The following is a 19,372-nucleotide window of genomic DNA, read 5'->3' on the forward strand; positions in this document are numbered from 1 at the left end:
ACATAGTCGGACTTGACACTGCAACATTGCTCAAAAAGTTGCCCCGTGTATCATCCGATTTAGCCAAAGTTCTACACTAGTGTTATATATTCGAGACCTGTCTTTAGCATTCAAAAACTATGCCACAGGGCTTTCCCCAGTACGTTGAACTATGATGTTAAGGGGCTCCCGAGTGCGTTATAAAGTGACAACAAGGGGTCTTGACCATTGGTCCATATGTGACGACTTGGGAGTGAGAACGAGTTGGGTTGTAGATGGTTCATTTTATATCAACAGTTGTACAGTTTATGCAGCAATAGTCTCTCGTGTTGTTGTGTTTTTTTGTGAATAAATGGGTGAAAGGCATTTTTTAATAAATAATATGTTCTGTATCCCTTTGTGTTGTGTTTGTTTCCTTTTTCTGTTCAGAAGATAACTGATTCTTGTGTGTTACAATATCATTTGTAAATGCTTTGTAAGGTATAGATAGTCCTCACTTTAGATGAGCTCACACAAAATACCTTACTAACCATTAGTAACTACCAGCATTAATTATGAATTGCAGTATTATTAAGTGTTATAAAACATCTATGAACACACACTGTTTGACCATTTCTAAATAACTACATGTCATGTCAAGTTAGCGGTTGATCAAAGCACTGGGGGGAGTAAGATTGGTGTCTAAACGGACCATCTAAGTAACCCTTTGCTGGTCCCGTCACAGCAGATCTCTGGAAGCGAAGATCTTGGAGTTTTGATGAGGAGCTCAGAGAAACGGTACCAGGCCTGTAACGGTGAGGCTTTTACCCAGTAAAGTTAGCTGGGGCATCTTTCGGGTAGTCTCAGTAGCATCCTTTGGGCTTTGCCACTGGTAGATTTACAAGTTATGCTGAGATTGCTTATATTCTTTCGTAGGAAAGTATCAAAAAACAGGCAGTTATGTAATAATTTTCTTAAACTTTGCAAATGATCTTATGCACCATTAACAACTCATATAAATGGTTTGTCTTCATACTTCATTTATAAATAGTGAAGCGATCATGTATAAAGTATGAAAATACAATTATTAAGCACATTATAGATGCGCTTATTAATAAAGAATACAACGTGTATAACTATGTTTATAAATTAGTTATTAATGTGTATTAACATAAGAACAATGGTTTATAAATGATGAATTAAAAATATACTAATACTTAACAACTGCTTCATAGTGTTTAGATAATAAAGATTAAAACATTTATAACTGTGTTTATGAATGACTTACTAATGTGTATTAATGTATGAACAATGCTTTATAAATGATGAATTCCTTATTTACTAATACTTAACTAATGCTTTATAGTGTGTAGTTATTATAAAGCGCTACCAAGGACTTGGATCAGGGGGAAAATCCCTATAGACAACAGATTGTGTTCAGCTTCAGCATATGAATAATCAGGTTTATCATGTTCCATGTAAACAGCATATTTTGAATATGATTTTTGAAAAATAGGATAAGACTCAAAACAGGATACTTATATGCATGTTAAGGCACTCAGTGATGATCATCAGCTTTTATACATGGTAGCCTGTAGTGTTAAATCTCACAGCACCACACCAAAGTAGGCTGGGAAGCAGAGCTCTCCCTTTCATGCAGTCTTCGTGAGACTGTTTGGTGATGCACTAGATTTTCTTTCAAGTCTTTGATCTTTTAAAATCTTTAAAAAAAATCTTTGTTAAAACCCAGACTAATAGGATTAATAGTTATTACTGAAACACTTCTTTCCCTCTTGCATTTATAAGTAGATAGTTTATAACACACTTAAATGTTGTTATATGCAGCAACAGGACCTTTTTAGTGTTAAACTATTATTATTAAATGTACAGTATTTGTCAGCAATTATAATTTCTCATATGACGACATATATTAGATTATTATAACTGTGTTGTATCACTTATTATCTGACCACATTTCTATTAGTTAACTTTTTTCCTTTCTGTGTGGAGTTTGCATGTTCTCCCCATGTTTCGCCCAATGTCAGCTGGGATTGGCTCCAGCCCCCCTGCGACCCTGTACGTAGGATAAGTGGTTGACGATGGATGGAACTTTTTTCCTCTTGCATTTATTATGGAAGAGACCTGTTACCATTAAAGGATTTTTAAGTACTGTGCAGGAACCTAGATGTCATTACAGATTTATGTATCAGTGACCAACTTGTTTTACACAGAACTAGATAATGACTGAATCTAGTGAATGGCTAACCTACTACTTTTGAGTAAGACCGTCAAATAAGTCCCCAATGAACATAAACTGGAACTATGTATGCCAAACGTCAAACGCTGTGTGTTCTTCATGCCAAAGTGATTGACATAACAATGGCTTATTTTTCCACTGACAGAAGCACTGACTGGCCATCATTTCCAGGTTCCCACCACTCCTGCTGTCTAGGAGGCAGGAAGAGAGCTGCATATGTCATAACACAGCATCACCAGGTTTCCCTCAATGGCTTTATAATGATCATGAAGAGGAATCCCACTGTTTATCCTCATGGAAACAATGTCAGTCATTCTGTGACTATGACAAACGAGCAGTACAGAGCTCCTCATACCATAGGCCGGCGTTTCCACCCTAAATTGCTGGGAATTTTCACACCAATGCAGAATAAAGTGCTAGGTGGATCTATGACTTCTTATAATCATATGCCAGATATTTTAATTCCAGATGTCTAGACTGTTATTAGAATAAATTCCCCTTCGCTGATGTCTGCCTGTCTGTCTGTCTGTTTCTCAAATATCTTCATTTTTTTCTGCCCTTTTCCTCTTCACACATCAGTCCAACATGGCACTTATCTCAAACTTCAACCTGCCTCTAAAGCTTTTTTCTTCTCCTCTCCCCGATGGCTTGACATTTCTGTCCGTCTGACAGATAAAATAACCTCTCCCTCCCACCCCAGCAAAACTGATATTATTGTGTTCTCTCTGCTCTGTCAGAGGCAGTCTGTGTCATAGCTCCTTGATGTTTTGTGACTGTCCTTTATCCCGTCTGCTCTTCCTCTCTCCCCAATTTCAGCTAATAACACACTACATGCACACAAACACACACACACTGACACATTCACAACTGCACACATAGTTTTTTCCTGGCAGTAGAACCTCTTAATGCAAGGCCACAACAGTATTGTTCTTCTAGGCCAGAAGAATAACTTAGCCCATCCTGTGTCCTGAAGCCTGCGCTTTAAAACCTTGTTTTCTCTCTCAGGTGAAATATTTTCACACCAGCTCTGAGCCGGGATAGATTGAGACTAAGGTCAAGGGGTGACGAGCGCTTCCGGCTCTCATGCAGCTCAGGCCAGAGCTGTGCCCCAGCACCACAGATAACAGACTGCCCTAAGGAAAACAGGTAATCATTTAAGTAGATATTTGATGTTGTGTGTGTGTGTGTGTGTGTGTGGGGGGGGGGGGGGGGGGGGGGGGGGGGTTTGTGTGTGTGTGTGCGTACAAATTAAAACATCAAAGACCTGTGCGCTGCATGAGTACAAGCTTACACACTATCTTATACAAACAGGGTTACAGCAACAATTTGTCTCGTATTGGTTTGCAGTTGGCTGTGAAGTGCAGTTTGCAAAGTGTTTCAGTTACAAATGAGTGCGCATGCCACAGATAAAAACATCTAGCCGTCATGTATGAAGCTACAGAACCACATTCATAAAGCACCAATTTAATTTTTTTTTAGCTTTTTTGCATTTTGTAGCTTTAACAGATATACCTCAGTTATGGTGGTTCCCAACCAGTTGATCTGAACCTCCCACAGGGTCATCGGACCAATTTTAGGGGGCACATCATGACCATAAAATAGAAATATATTTTTCATTTAATTAATTTCTGCTGCACATATCTGACTTTTCTTCAGTTGCTGATGTTTACTGTAAAATATGGTTTCCTATCCAGGCACCAAAAAACATGTCAAAGAAAGGGTCTGTGATAGTTCTCATTCATCCAGGTCATAGTTATCCAAGGAAGGTTAAAATCAAGAGGAACTGGACTCCCAGAAGTGCTAGAACTTGAGTTTAACCTTCCTTGGAAGTCAAATAATTCAACTGGAGGAATGAACCAGACTTGGCAAGTTGAACTGATGAGGGGTGGCGAGTAGACATTTGTTTGCTTTAAAAGGTAACAAGACAAAAAGGGTTTGGGAAGCAGTGTGTAAGAATTACACAAAATTAAATGATTTACCAATCAGATGAGGCCACTGTCATGCCACTGCCTAACTGTAATTAGTCAGGATGATGCCAAGGGAAGCCAGCAGCTGTCTGGCTTCACGCAAATCAAGTCATAGCATGCGATCAACGTCATTCAGCTGTTAGCAACTTTAGCTGGTGCAGTTTTGGAGGGTGGAGATTTGGAGTTTTAAGTTAATAATAAATAGTTTTACTAAACTACCACTACAGCAGCAACTTAAGATTAAATCTGACGGAAGACCAAAACCAAAACTGGAGCTGGCCTGGAGAGGAAAAAGGAGTTTTGGACGTTCAATGAGGAAAACTAGATCCGTACAGAGTTGCTAGCTAATAGCGCCAAACTTCGACTGACTCTGTTGTTGCGGAGGATGAAAAGCCAGTGGGAAATTCTATAACTTGGTTAATGACCACTTCACCACCATGACAGACAGGAGAATGGCCTTCCTTTTCAAATAGGGTGAGGGAAATGTCACCTCCTTCTCTCTCTGAACTTAACTGAAATGCAGCTATTTGTGCGATCTTTAATGTGGTTATATTGTTTGTTTTGCTTTGCTTGCCTGGATTTAGCTGTGAATGAATAGTCAGTTGAAGTAACCTTATTGTTTTTACTGCGGTTGTGTACGCATAGATAATGAGCACCACAGACAGCACCTGCCACCTGGCACTGGGCCAGGTCAGGCTTCCTGAATAATTGTCTATACTCTGTTGGTCGGGTACTCGGTTGGTAGTCTTCAGTGATGTTGTGTTATGAACATTTGGCCAAGCATTAAGCATTATATAGGCATATTTGATACATGCACCACTGCTACTACTAATGTGTTAAATCGTCTTCTGATTGAGCTTATGAATGCTTCATTTATTCTTAACCTGCACCATAAGCAGCTATTTGGGGTGAGAGAGAGAGAGAGTGTACGTCTCAGTAAATGCAACTTTCAGCGTGAGTATTGATAACAGATAGTGCGCATCTTTAAAGTTTGATTAAATTTGGGTAAAATTATACCCTGCACTGTAATAGCACAATGCATTACATAATTGACCTCCAAAAATGACATCCTTTAAATTTACCCCACCCCACGCCACTGTTGTCAACCACGATTTCATTGCAGAAACTATGATGAACCCACTGTATGGTAATGGGGGTGATTAGCTGAGCCAAATATATACATTTAGCTGATGCTTTTATCCAAAGCAACTTACAGTTGTTATATATGTCAGAGGTTGCACGCCTCTGGAGCAACTAGGGGTTAAGTGCTCAGGGACACATTGGTGGATGGGTCACAGTGGGGGATTGAACCCAGGTCTCTCACACCAAAGGCGTAGTCTTACCCATTGCGTCATCGCCACCCAGGCGATATTTCTGGGAAACTGGACGTTTAGATAGGCACCTTTACAAGTTGATAATATTTGAGTGTTGGGTTACAGTTTGGCTCATTGTCCCCAGGTGTCCAACAAATGAATCGTTGCATCTTTAACTAGGAAACCTATTTTTTTATGGATTCATAACTAGACATGATTCTGCAAGATTAACAGGCCATTAGCTTAGATAGATTTAGGCTAATAAGCAGCAAATAAGAATAAGCTTGCATGAAAAGTCAGTAACCCACTGATTTTGATAATGGTGTGTATTGTTATAGGATTCCTTCCATCACACATTTGTTCTGCATTGTGATCCACGTTTTTCTCGATCAATTCCTTTTGGAATAGTTGGATTTCAGTTATGGCTATCTCTTTGTACATCTGTCTAGAATACCTTCACAATAACACTCTGACTTCTTATCACATCCACTATAGAGACAACATGTTTCAGTTAAGACACACAATTCATCACATAGGTGTATTGTCTACCTGCCACATCATTTTGACGACGCACTCCTGCAGGTGCATAATGGTTATGTCTGCATCTGGAGGGCAATGCTGATTGTCTGTCTTACTCACTGCCTGTTTATCTTTGAACAACAATCTTTTAACTATGAACGCTAGCCGCCGATGGCAGCCAGTGATATTGAACAGTATTCATCCAACATCAAAGACTAGACGGGCAGATGGGAAGTTCCCCTTTCAGTTAGCATGACTATCACAAGTTTAAGCATCAATCTTGATTTTTGTGCCTTGTTTGAGAATCGAGGATGTCTGTGTGAAGAGAAAAAAGGCAAACAAAACTAGACAAAACAAGACGAATTAATTATACCAATTATTGAGGGAAATAATTATTTTTGTAATAATTATTGTTTAGCACTGTTTCAAATCATACGGTGGCTCCAACACAGATGCTTATCCAGCATTTCGTTGTTTTTATGGTAAATGAAATATGATACTATATATTTTCCATTTTTTGTCCTTTTCTGCTTAATCAAAGCTGGAAACCAGTTTGACACCATGGCATTTTCAGTGTAATTACACACAAGAAAACTACTCTGTACATAAAAATAACCTCCAATAAGTATTATATTTTCTTATTACTAGCTAATGTTCTTGACGTATTATTCCAGCACACGACAACTCCTTTGTAGGTCTCCCTGCTTCTTGTTACTCCCTGATCAGTCTCAATAAATCACTAAGCAGACATTTTGAAATACAGCAGTGCGACGCTGCTTGCCTGACCGGCCCAGATTAAAGGGGAGGAGGGAGGTCTTTTCGCACACAACTCAGTTAGCATAGAGCAGATGAAGAGAGCTTGACATCTAAATTGCCCACAAAGCAGGGCAGATTAATCATTCATTCTTCTGCAAGCCTCGGCATGTAGCTCTTGACACGCAGACACGGCTCTTCACATTCGCACACATATATAAACACAAGCACTCACACACTCACTCACTCAAACACAGACAGTTAAAGAGCATTCATAAAGTCTGTGTTAATCCTTACGTTTTATTTCTTCATTACAATCTGTCTGTGGCACACTTGTTATACTACTGTAGTCTGACTGTTGTTTGATTGCAAAAGGAAGTGGCCCTCCAATCATAAAATATCTTAATCAGTTGTTATACTGCTGTTTGACTTTGACTCTCAAGTATGTACATTGAAAAAACAGAAATCATTCATGTAGCTGCAGTGATGTAGCTGTGCAGCACGTTTTTTGAGGCTACGGCAAACACAGGCAGATGAAAACACACATATGGTTCAGTAATCTTCAGAAAGTCAGAAAATTAGTCATAATATTCTGTCAGAAAATAGAAGAATAAAGATGAAAAGACAAAAAACACCACCTCTCTCAGGAAAAATCTTTCTCTCTTGTGCCCCCGCAGTCCCACAGCTGATTTATTTCATTTATCAATTAGACGCTCTGAACCATTATTTTGTTTTTCATTTTTCTTCTTAATAATAATAAGACTTACTGAACATCTTCTGCAGACACACACCAGAGTTCTGTGGCCAAAAACACAAACCCGGCCTGTACCCATAGAATGACTACCTCTACCTCTGGCCCATAGATATTGTCCAATTTGAGATCAAAATATGCTTTATCTCATACGTTACCAAGCAAAGTAGCCCCCCTCCAATACTGACGTTAAAAGGTGTGTGTGGGGGGGTTCCAATGCTGTTCAGCCATCCGACAAGCACTTCTGCTCCCTTTGGGACTGTCAAACCAACCAATTAGTCTATATCAATGAAGACTTTTCTCTTGTAAAACTGAAAAAAAAAACAGTTTGAAAATCAAACAGAGCAGAGTAAGTAGCGTTATTTTTTTCCTGCTGACAGCTCTCTCTCTGATTGGTTAGTACTCGTTGCCTCCGTTGGTTAGCGTTTGTTCAGGTTAGGGTTAGCCGATCAAAAGCGGGGCAGGACTCGACGCAATGCTGGTGTCCATCAAATGAGAGTTGTTGAATCTCTGGCGGGAGAAAAAATACTTGCGTGAGTAACTTCTGAGAAAATGTCCGTATTTCAACAATCCCTGATACTTTTCGTCTAAATTCTTCATCTAAAGTCTTAGATTATTTAACTAATATATATCATGAAAATTTCCTAGTAGATTAATTACATTAAAGAATATTTTTTTGTATTACAGGTTTTCTGAAATATTATGTTCATATTTTTACAGAGGGGATTTTTGGATATCTCTTTGTATTATTTCAATTATTTCATAAATCAATTTTAAACCTGTTTTTGGGGATAAAATGTTCTATAATTCAGGCTATGAATGATATATGAACAAATCCCTTTGTAAAAGCCTTTAGAATATAGTCGACTGAAAAGTTTGGTGTATGTAAGTGCTACTGATGTGGAGATTTTAGGCTCGGTATGAGGAAAAACTCATTTTGAGAAAATGGCTTGTAAAGATAAGTATTGTAAAATTCTACGCATTTTCATTGAGAATCAATTCAGAATTTACAGACACAATATTGAATCAAATCCTTAACAACAACAATATCAAACATTTCAAACACATCAAACTGATAAATGAGTAGCAGCATGTCTGAACAGTGTCACGTACACACTCAGAAACAGACAGAGGGCCTTTCCGAAACTAGACCCTCACCACTTCCACTCCGACACGGAGTCGGAGTCACAGCCAAATCGAGCTCCCTAAGCAACAATGCCTCCTAACTGTGCATTTATTTGTACATACAACAAGGTAATTAAATATAGATTTATGCTCTCTTATTATGAAATTAACTTGTGTCTGGAAAGTCTGATCATTTCAATTTTATTTATGCCAGACAAAGAAAAAGCAAATTTTTCTGTGGTTTCAACTTGGGTCAGCACTTGACTTTCTTGGAATGCACATGAGCCAACTCTTAAACACGTGAACTACCAGTCAGCGGCTTGCTCACACATCAGTTTCTGGAGAGAGACACAAAAAAACAAATGACACATGACACAGTTTGTCACCCTGTTTACGCCTTATCTGCCCTAAAGCCTTATAGACAAAAGACAAGATTGTTCTAGTCAAAACAAAAGGCTTCATCACCAGTTTTTTATTAAATATTGAATAGGGTCATGTGTAGGCAAAATGAGTCTAAAGACCAGGGGTGACTAAGGTGAATGTAAATGCTCCGTATTTGTATAGCGCCTTTCTAGTGTTTTCGAGCACTCAAATCGCTTTTACACTACATCTGCATTCACCATTCACACACATTCATACACTGAGCCTAAGTGCTTAAACAGAAACTAACATTCAAAACACTAGTGGAACAGCCACCAGGGGCAATTTCAGGGTTCATAATCTTGCCCAAGGATGGGCAATGCATACCGCTCCTGATTCCACCCACTTCGACATGCAGTCTGGGGGAGCCAGAGTTGAACCACCAACCTTCCAATTAACAGACAACCAGCTCTACCTCCTGAGCCACAGCCGCCCGTGAATATTTGAGTTTCAGTTTGTCTAATACTGTTGTTTATGACCAAATACCTGCAAAAGAAATGCTATTCCTATCAGCCTCAGCTGTACTTTGTATTTAGTGTCAATTAGCTAAATATAGAATGTTCGGGCTAAACTAAGATGGTGAACATGGTAAATAATAACTGCTAGCATTGTCATGACAGCGTGTTAGCATACTGACATTAGCATTTAGCTAGAGCACAATGAACAATGAATAATAATGAACAATGTAAAAACAGCCTGCAGGGTGTTACACCACTGGTGGCAAAAATAAGTCAGATTGTATATGAAAAATGAGGCTACTTCTCACTTGTATTTATACCTCAGTAAACTCTTTGCTAATGATTTTATGGTCTCAGTTGCTAATTTCATGTCTTCCTCAATGCAGCTTGATGTCCATTTAGTAAATTATGGTCCCATTTAGAGGAAAATAGACGATAAAGCAAGGGATGCATTAAGGCGTGGCTACCTTGTGATTGACAAGTCGCTACCATGTCAACTTGCCAGGCGTAGCAATGCGTATCGCTCCTGATTCCACCCTCTTGTCCAAATATGGTCACAACAATATGGTCCAACAAACCAAGATGGCGTCAGCCAATAGGCCAAAATATAAGGCTTCAAAACGGTAGTCCACAAAACAAGGTGACGTCAAGTGGGTACCTCCGTTGTTTTATTTAGTGGCTGCAGTAAAAGCCACTAGCATGGCTGTAGACTCTCAGTCTTGTTATTATGCATTTCAGAGTACTTGTCCTTTTTTTAATGTAACTTTCATTTAAATAATACCTCTATGAATTAAATGCATTACTATTATTACATGCATAAATTGCCAAATTTAACAATGCTGAATATCGGCATCATAACTATTGAAAATCTAAAAATCAGTCAAACAGCGATACACAAGACCTGTGTATATGTTTTACTAGGTCACGGCTGATTGCGACATGTAATAAGGAGGACGACAGGCAGTTTTATACAAGAACACTTAACAAGGAACACACCGGAAATAGCTTTGATACCTGTGGAGATTAGGTGAGTTAATATGTTCCAAATCTATGGAGATGTATTTTCTATGAATAGGCCCCCCACATGTATACACATCATGCTGCAGCAGGACTAATTAATTAAGCAAATGCACATAATAGGGTAGGGGATGGATGATCATTGGCTTCAATTGAGGTCAATGAAGAGTAACTCTGTAACTCGTCAAATCATAATGACAGTCAGGGTGATTTGAGAGCTGTTACCTGTTATATGTCTTCTGATAGACGGGTCCATTAAAACACTTAAGGAGAAGAGCTACAGCAGAGAAAATGAGGGTTGAGAGAGAGCGGAGGACTGTGGAGTGACATGTTAAAATATGGAGGAAGACGGGTGAATGGTGCCAACTATGAGAAAAACAACAAAAAAGAAGAATACTGCAGTACACACTAGATGTGTGAGTGTGTGCAGTGAATGAGAGGAAAGATAAATCAGCAGAGCTTGTAAAACCTTTTAAAGGTGTAATTTTCTTGACTGACATTATTGGGGAAAAAATGCTTTGCCGTTTTGCTGCAAAGGTTGATTTACTTTCTAGAAGATAAAAATAGAGGATAAAAGAAGTACATTGATAGTCATTTTTTAACATTTTGATTTTACCAGTGTCCATTTTTATTATCCATTTAATAAAGCAGTAATCCATTACATTTTAGTCACCTTTTTTTACTACACAAAGAACAAGTGTCTTCACACCCCTGACATGCCTCAAGTTGTTTAAAAAGTCAAACAGAGGGAGGTTATGCACCCCCCCCCTTCCCACCCTGAGACTAGACACCAGAAACCACTGAGTGGGATCGAGACGAACCAAGCCCTGCTGTCTGACTTACTCCCCCTACATCATGCAAACACATGCACCCTGTGTACTCGCACACACCGACTTTAATCTCCCAAGACGTAAACTTGGCCTCCACAGGAGGCATTTTACTTTCACGACTCCCCGCAGCTACCGAAAGCAGCCCCACCCAGTTTATTTTTTAGTGTCAAAGCTGCAGAGCGCTTTTATATATTTGTTCAACCTCAGCTGGAGTGCAGAGGAATGCCATCTGCAAGCAGTGTGAGTATGTGATTGTGTATATGTATGTCACTGGATGGGGGACGAGGGGCAAACAGCCACTGTGCCTGGGCCCACCTTCATTATTTACTCATAAGGATTTGGAAGCTTTATTGACTGCAAAGCCACAGTCATACACACATGACCTTGTAAAAGTGTGTTTTTATGGTGTTTTGGTGACTACAGGGCTTCTGGAAGCTTGGGAACACACAGCTGTGATGCTGAATCTGCCCAGAGAAAGGCATGATGTTTATTGTTGTCAGACTGACTGGAGTTAGGAGCAACGGTGTACTTTGGAGAGACATATTTAAAGATCTGTAACATTCACCACCCATTGGTCCACTGACATAAATTGGTAGGTCATAATATTTTATTAAAATGAGTACATTCCAGTGAAGATCAGGTTTTTAAGAACTTGCTTGAATTAACATTATCCCACAGAGTAGAATGATGAACACATTTTCCATTACAGAACTTCATTCCCTCTGCCTGGATCAGAATATTTTGGTCAGTGCTCAGCTTGATGTATGCAAATAAAAGCTGGGCAGTGCAACTGAAGGCTAATTTCATTATACAGCTTTAAGTAGATTAGTCACAACACAAATATCTCAATTTAAAAAGAGCAACAGCCACAAAAATTCAATTCAATTTTATTTAGCGCAAGTTCGTAAAAGAAGTTATCTCATGGCACTTCTCACATAGAGCAGGTCTGGACCGTACTCTTTACAATATTATTAACAGAGACCTAACAATTCTGCAATACTGTAGTTATAAAGAGTTTGTTTTGTTTTGTTTTGTGAAGACATATTTCAGGCTTTCTGTGTATAAACAAATAAATTGAAACCAAAAAAATGAGATGAATGAGATTAAATCAGTTTACTCATCACAGGGATGTATAAACAGTTACCAGTATTATGTCTTCTGCTAGCATTGTCAAGTCTGGGAAAATAACCACGATCGTGTAACGGTGATGTCACCAGGGTTTTCCCAGATTTTGAACAGAAAGTGTCGTTACAAACTGGATGGCATTCACCATGCTGGGAGATTCTAGAAAAAGATGCAATTGAGTTGAATTATGGGAAAGGTAAAGCGTCCTGCATTTTTGTAACTTGAGCCTTATTCGGGAATAAAAGTCAGGATATCTTGGCCAATTTTGACCATTACTTTTAAAATATCTACTCTACTGTGAGTGAGATGGAAAGTGATTGTTTGACCTCAGAGAAATTATATTTAACTGTAAATCACTATGATTCGAAGCAGATGTGCATTGACTGTTAGGCCATCTGTTCTAAAAATGTTAGAACATTTAATATATATTTTTATTAAGATAAAGGACAAAATATATTTGCAATTACATATAAAGGACAATATGAAAAATTTGAAATAAAAATAAGAACAAAATAAACAATTTAAATGGATACCGTTGTGTGACAGGACCAAAGTCATTCCACATTTGTACAAAATAGAGCACACGTGAGTTGTTGATCACAACAAAAAATTGTTTTTGTCTATTAAGTTATTCTTCAAAATGACGTTTATCTGAAAAGTGTTTCAATTGTCCCGGCTCTGCCCTATAGTTTTCCCCTTTTGTTTTGTTAATCAGCTTTACATTTGTAGAAAACCATCTCATCCCACACTGTCTGACAGCATCATATATTCTGTATCAGCTGGTTCCAGCTTCTCATTGAAGCTAGATAACATTTACAATGAGTGAACTATTCTAACTCAGAGTTTGGCTTGTTAGATTCCATATATGGCATCTCTAGACAATTTGGAACTCCCCTGCAGAATGTTTTGGCTACACACACATGAGTCAGTAATGACTGGCACACCGGAAGGTTGAGTAGTTAAGAAGTTGAATTAAATAAATAAAAATAAGAAACCCATATTTTAGTTACACAGTCAAACACAGTACTGTTGAAGGTGTTAATAAACACAGGGTTTTTACTTGCATAAGTTGGTGTTGACAAATGTTGATTGGAGACTTGTTTGTCTGCTCAGAAATTTGTGAAAGCTGGCAGCTGTTCAAAACTAAATTAACTTTGATGGGTGTCAACTTCCATGAACACTAGCATTTTCATTTTAACACTCCACAACTTAAATTAAACACTGATTTTTTTTTGCCTGTTTGCGGTATAGAGAAGTTCAGCTTCCTCCTCCTCCGATCATCACAGATTAAAACATTGTTCTCTAGTTCTTTTTCATTTGAGAGGAACCTGTTGTCGTTTACAGCTTGCTACTTCAGGCTGAAGTCAAAACTGTGAATTCAGGATTTTACAGTCTGCTGAAGGCCTGCTGAAGGCCTGCTGGTCTTGATCCTAGTTTTGGTCTTTAGAAAGCCAAAGAGAGGGACATAAATTGTTAAGGCAAAGTTCCTGTTACAAGGATTAAGGACAATGCTTAACACCCCTGAGGAGGATAATAAGGTAGTTTTAATGCAAAGGCATGCTCACAAATAATGCACACTTGCATGTTCAAGCAGACACACACACACACACACACACACACACACACAGCATCCACGGATCAATTCACACAACGTATTATTGCTTTTATCATAACAAAGACTCATAGCACGTTTATTCAGGATTTTACATATTTGTACGAGTCAACGCAAGGCTGCACGCATATTATCTCAGTGTTATTTAAATGCAGGTTTTTTTCTATCCTAGCCACTACAGCACAACAGCTTCATTGTTCCCTCTTCATAACCAAGATTAAAGAACAGTTGCAGAATCGCCGGGGGAGCCCATCTTTGGCTAAAATCATTGTTTTCGTGTAATTAATAGAAAATGAGGTAAGCCTTTTCAATAAAGGAGTGAAGGACAGATAACAGGGAATGGAACACAAGATACTATTGTTCCCTGGCTTTTCACAGTCTTAGAGGTACACGGGCTTCGCACAGGGAAGCTGGGATGGGGATGCAGTCTAACACAGCTGCGCAGATAACATTCAGTGACGCTGGAGTGGAAAGACAGGAGCTGTCAAGTAGCAGAGGCAAACCGGCCAGCCATGCAGGAACCCGGATAGCCTCGCTGCTGATTTTGATACCACGCTTATGACCACCTGAAGAAATGAAAGACAACAAAAGGAACAAGCATTGTGATATGTTTGCATTTTTATAAGTGGGGAGATTTGGAAAGGGAGGGATGTAGCATTGTCTGACTATTTGAACTTGTTTCCATGGCCATGCTTTGGAAGAGTGGCAGGGAACAACACAAAGACTCACCTGTGGAATAGCAGTGCTAGGATAAGCCCTTATCTTGCTTGCTTGATGACACCGTGTTAAAGAATTGTGTTATTTTTAGTCAGGGGACTTTCCACACGGTATGCAAGACACACAGAGAGCAAACTTAAAGAAAAGAATGCACTCACGTCAGCACACGCCTTGATGTTCAAAGACACATTTGACTGCAAGTGTAAAACGATTGCTCCTCAGTTTGAACCAATTATGGTGTGCATGATTGAAGCCATAAGAATCACGGCGCTAACCTCAGGGGCATTTTTTTCTCTTTTTTCTTTCTCATGACTTCACTGTGAGAGCGCAGCCTTCCTGTCTTTGTCTAAATTGAACTAGTAAAAACATAAAAGTAATCCACACTTTCCCAGCAAACAACTGGCTGTTTGGTGTATCAAGGAGCTACATTAACTACACAGCTACACAGTTAAAGTCTTTTCCAAGTACATGTTATTTTCTTTTCTCTGTTATCTGAAAATACACATTATGCCCCTGAAGAAACAAGTGCATTTGCACACCCCTACTTTATCCTCATTATATCTCATTTAACTTGCATACAAACAGTCTGCCACACTGGTGAGGCAATTAGGCTTAGTTCATCACAGGGTCAGAGAGGAAATGTAAAGAGTGAAAATTAGCCTAGCTTCAGAAACATGACCTTGTAGTGCAAAAAGACAATGTGTTTCCTTGAACCCCAGCGTTACTTTGCAATACAGAAGCATTTTTTTCAATGAGACAGTTAACCAACTACTGCCAACTGAGAATGGATGTTGGGGTTTTCTGCAGGAAGTAGTCCACACTGACTTAGCCGCTTCCATTATAGTTTTTCTGTTTGCATGTGCTGCTCCACCCTGAGAAGAACACTTCCTGCTCTACCAGTGTGGAAATGTGATTCACATGCAAGCAAAATGTAAACACTAGGTGTGTAAAGAAAAGGGTTTTTTTGCGATATCTTACTTATAAAAAGTGTTTGTTGCATGATTGAATAGCTTTGCAAGCCAGCTGATGCTGGATTAGGACGGCTTGTGTCGAGCAATCTGACATTCACGGCTTGACTGGCAATGGAAACGTGTGATAAAGTAATAGCATATCTAATTCCTCTCTCTATCAGTATATTGATAATACTGATAATGATAAGGATCCTATTTACTGTCTACTTTAGTAGGGGGGGGGGGACAACCATCCAGAAAAGAAAACAACTGCAGGAGAAAAACAGTCAAGCTGAACAAACAACAATACAGCGCAGCAATTGGTAGTGAAATAATGACAATTCGTTTAAATAACAAACTCAACGAAATGCAGAAATAACAAGGCAACAACCAGTTGGCAACCATGACGACCCACATTTGTGTGCGGTGTGCGTGTTGTATCTTTGTGTGCGGTGTGTGTCTATGTGTATGTGTCGTAGCTTATGTGCTTGTGCGTGTTGTATGTGCCTGTGTGTGCTAGCACTGTGCCTGACTGCATGTGAATGTCTCCACCCTCTCTTTTCAATCTATTTGTGTCCACCTCACCCATGTGTCAATGGTGAGTTTTATCAATACAAGTCTATGTAACGCTCGCTCCAATCAAATCTCTCAATCAAAGAGAGCCACATAAATGATTTTATACCATTCATGTGTGCGGGAAGCTAGCAAGTAGTCTCTAATGCACATGCTCTCAACCACCTCCACCAAAAAGAAGACTTTTTTGGCATATGCTGCCAGGGAGATACTTTCATATAAACGGGACCATCTTGGAATGTGTTATCCAGTTCTCTTAATGCATTCATGGGTTATACAGCAGTATCTATCAAAAGTTTGCTGATGGTAGCTAATTATTAGCTACGATAAAGCTGCTTTTAGATGAGGTGAGGTTGCCGCCTAGCAACAGTGGTGTTCTGTATTTTGAATCAGCAGAAGAAGTGTGTAACGCCATTACCACGGCCGCTATCTGCTGTTATCCACCTAGTTACACGTGCAGCTTAATAGTGTGGGGTTGTAGCTTAAAATAGAAGAAATGATAAGCATAATGACACAATTAATACAGCAAGTTTTACTAATCAGTGTCATTGTTTATTGTCCCAGACCAGACAATCTGACTTGCTGCATTGCAGTGTGTCTCTTAATTGATCTGTTGGTGAAGAGATGTACGATTCAGGGAGTTAAATCAATAAAGTAAAATCACTCTAGTGCCTGTGATCACAGTCATAGTAGCAAGTTAAAAACCATCATGAAAGCCGTGTGCCCTCCTTCTCCTCACTGCTACAAACCGTCGAACATTACAGGAGATACTCCATATTAGGTCCTCTCAAGCTACATATATTTAGAAATAAAATAGCACGTTATTTTTTTTTATTATTATAACAATGTAGAGTCATTTAATTGCTTCCCTGTATGTTAGAAAAGGGAGAAAAGCAATATAAGTCAGACCAATGGTATTGGTATGAAATATGTTTTTTGCAAACTAGCTATGATTAGCTATCAGTTTGTTGTCACATTAGAATTAGTGCAAGGTGAACTGTGCAGTGGACTGACAGACTCTAGATGAAGGGCCATGTAAACTTGCATATGTCACGTAAAGCAGCCAAATTAAGAGTTTCATAAAGAAAGAATAAGATATATCACCATCTGAAACAAACAAAAGATGTCACAGCTGTTGCAGACCAAAATAAAACATATGGATAGTTGTTTGTGTGTCATCTCTCTGCCAGACCTTCTGTCAGTCACAGAAAAAACATTTCAAAGTCGCTCTAGCGTCCCTTTGACTGACAAGATACCTGACTTCATATGAACCCTGTTGCTGCTGTTAACTCCACCCCTCTGATATTTCAAACAGGTTAAAAACAAACAATCTGAATCATTTGCAGCTACTGTTTCTCTCAGGTGTAGACTGTATGAGTGTGTACGTGTGTTCACATTTTCACATGCCGAATTTAAACATCCTCAGCTGTGAATTCATGAGGGTAGGATAGGTTACAGATAATAGCCCACATCTAGCAAGATAAACACAAAGTAACTAACAAAAATCTGACTACACATGCCAGGACCTCTTCTGTACGGTTCCAATTTCCCTCTTAAAAGGTTTCTCAACTATTGAGGTGCCAGACAAATTAGGAGGAGGCTTCTGGTGTATCTCACATAGCATGTACTCTCATTTTCGCAGCTTTGAATTTGATTTGTTGCATTTCTTCTTGCTCTCAATTTTCCAGCCACAATCCAGACTAATAAAGCAGTAGTGCCTTGAATACCTTTATTATCCTCAACAACTCTTGCCACTCGGCAGGTTTGATTTGCTGCAGGCCTTCGGGCGGCACTGATGTCTCACCTTTGTACTTCTTGAACAAGCATCTGCTGTCTGGAAGCTGCAGGGCAGGGAGATGATCCAGGGCTGCTGTTCTTTCAGAGGCTAACTAAAGATGGATGCACACATCAGCTCGAGTTCAGTGCCCACATGTAGACAATGAGGCTTGGACCTTTTTCCATGTCTCCCTCTTTTCCATCTTCATGCATGCTCTCCCAACTGTCCTCTGGCAGACTGGCAGGGAGTGGGAAAAGAGAAGAGAGGAGAAGAAGAGACAGTAGAGAGGAGTGAAGGCCAATCCTTACCTGAAGCCCGAACCTTGCTAGAACCTAACATAAAATGTGGATGCAACCTGAAAAAGGTATTTCCTGTAGCTGAAACCAATTTGTAGACAAAGGTGAGGCAGGGATTGGGAGGGAGTGGTGGTGTCAAATACTACATATGTTTACTCAAATATTGTGCTAAAGTACAAATTGCTACATTAAACTTCTACTCCACTACAATTCAGAGTGAAATATTATGCTTTTCACTTTTACACTACATTTATATGGCTTTAGTTACTAGGTACTTTTTAGATTAAAATTTTACAAAAAAATAATTTCATAAAATACAATGCATTGTTACAGAGTCAAGAGCCATAATCGTCAGTTTGTGACGCACTAGGGATCCCTTTGACGTCATAGTTCGACGTATTGAGGGAAGCCCTGTTGTGTCAGTTTTTGATGGTAAAGGCAAGTATGATATTTAAGAGAAAAGACGAAGTAAGGAGGTGATTGGGGTGGATAGAGGGCCAGAACCCGGACCTTGAAGCAGGAGAACAGGGTTTGTGTCCCGTGCGAAACAAAACATTAAATGTTTTTATTTAGGCGAGTGAGGTAAATTGACATTAACGTTAGTTAACTCAAAGTCTTAATTGACATACATAGCTATTTTAACCCAAACCATGATCTTTTCCTAACCTTAACCAAGTAGTTTTGTTGAATAAACCCAACCAAGTACTTTCTGTGCCTAAACCTAACGAAACTGCAACGTTTCATGACTTTAATTATGCGCGTTTCAACATGGCAATGTATCGAAACGTTACGTTTTATCTTGAAAGTGTAACCGGATATTGCATATTTATTGTTGCTAAGCGTTGCTAACTTGACTGTGGATCCCTAAACGTCAATAATTGATGCAAAAGGGCTACCCAAGTCTTTAAAAAGCGACGACAAAGGGCCTTGACCATGCGTCAGACATTTGACGAG

At 39.2% G+C, this 19,372-nt stretch overlaps 1 long non-coding RNA gene across 2 annotated transcripts in view; it reads right to left on the reverse strand.

The window, feature by feature from the left end:
- Window positions 1-13,610: 13,610 nt before the first annotated feature.
- Window positions 13,611-19,372, reverse strand: part of LOC123974135 — a 14,346-nt gene continuing 8,584 nt past the window's right edge. For both annotated transcript variants that reach the window (XR_006825762.1, XR_006825761.1), the window contains 2 exons: window positions 18,150-18,359; window positions 13,611-14,671 (listed from right to left, as the gene is read on the reverse strand). This is a non-coding gene — a long non-coding RNA (uncharacterized LOC123974135). The remainder of the gene's footprint in view (window positions 14,672-18,149; window positions 18,360-19,372) is intronic.

Source organism: Micropterus dolomieu, linkage group LG07 (assembly GCF_021292245.1).
Source record: "Micropterus dolomieu isolate WLL.071019.BEF.003 ecotype Adirondacks linkage group LG07, ASM2129224v1, whole genome shotgun sequence".
Classification (NCBI taxonomy): domain Eukaryota; kingdom Metazoa; phylum Chordata; class Actinopteri; order Centrarchiformes; family Centrarchidae; genus Micropterus; species Micropterus dolomieu.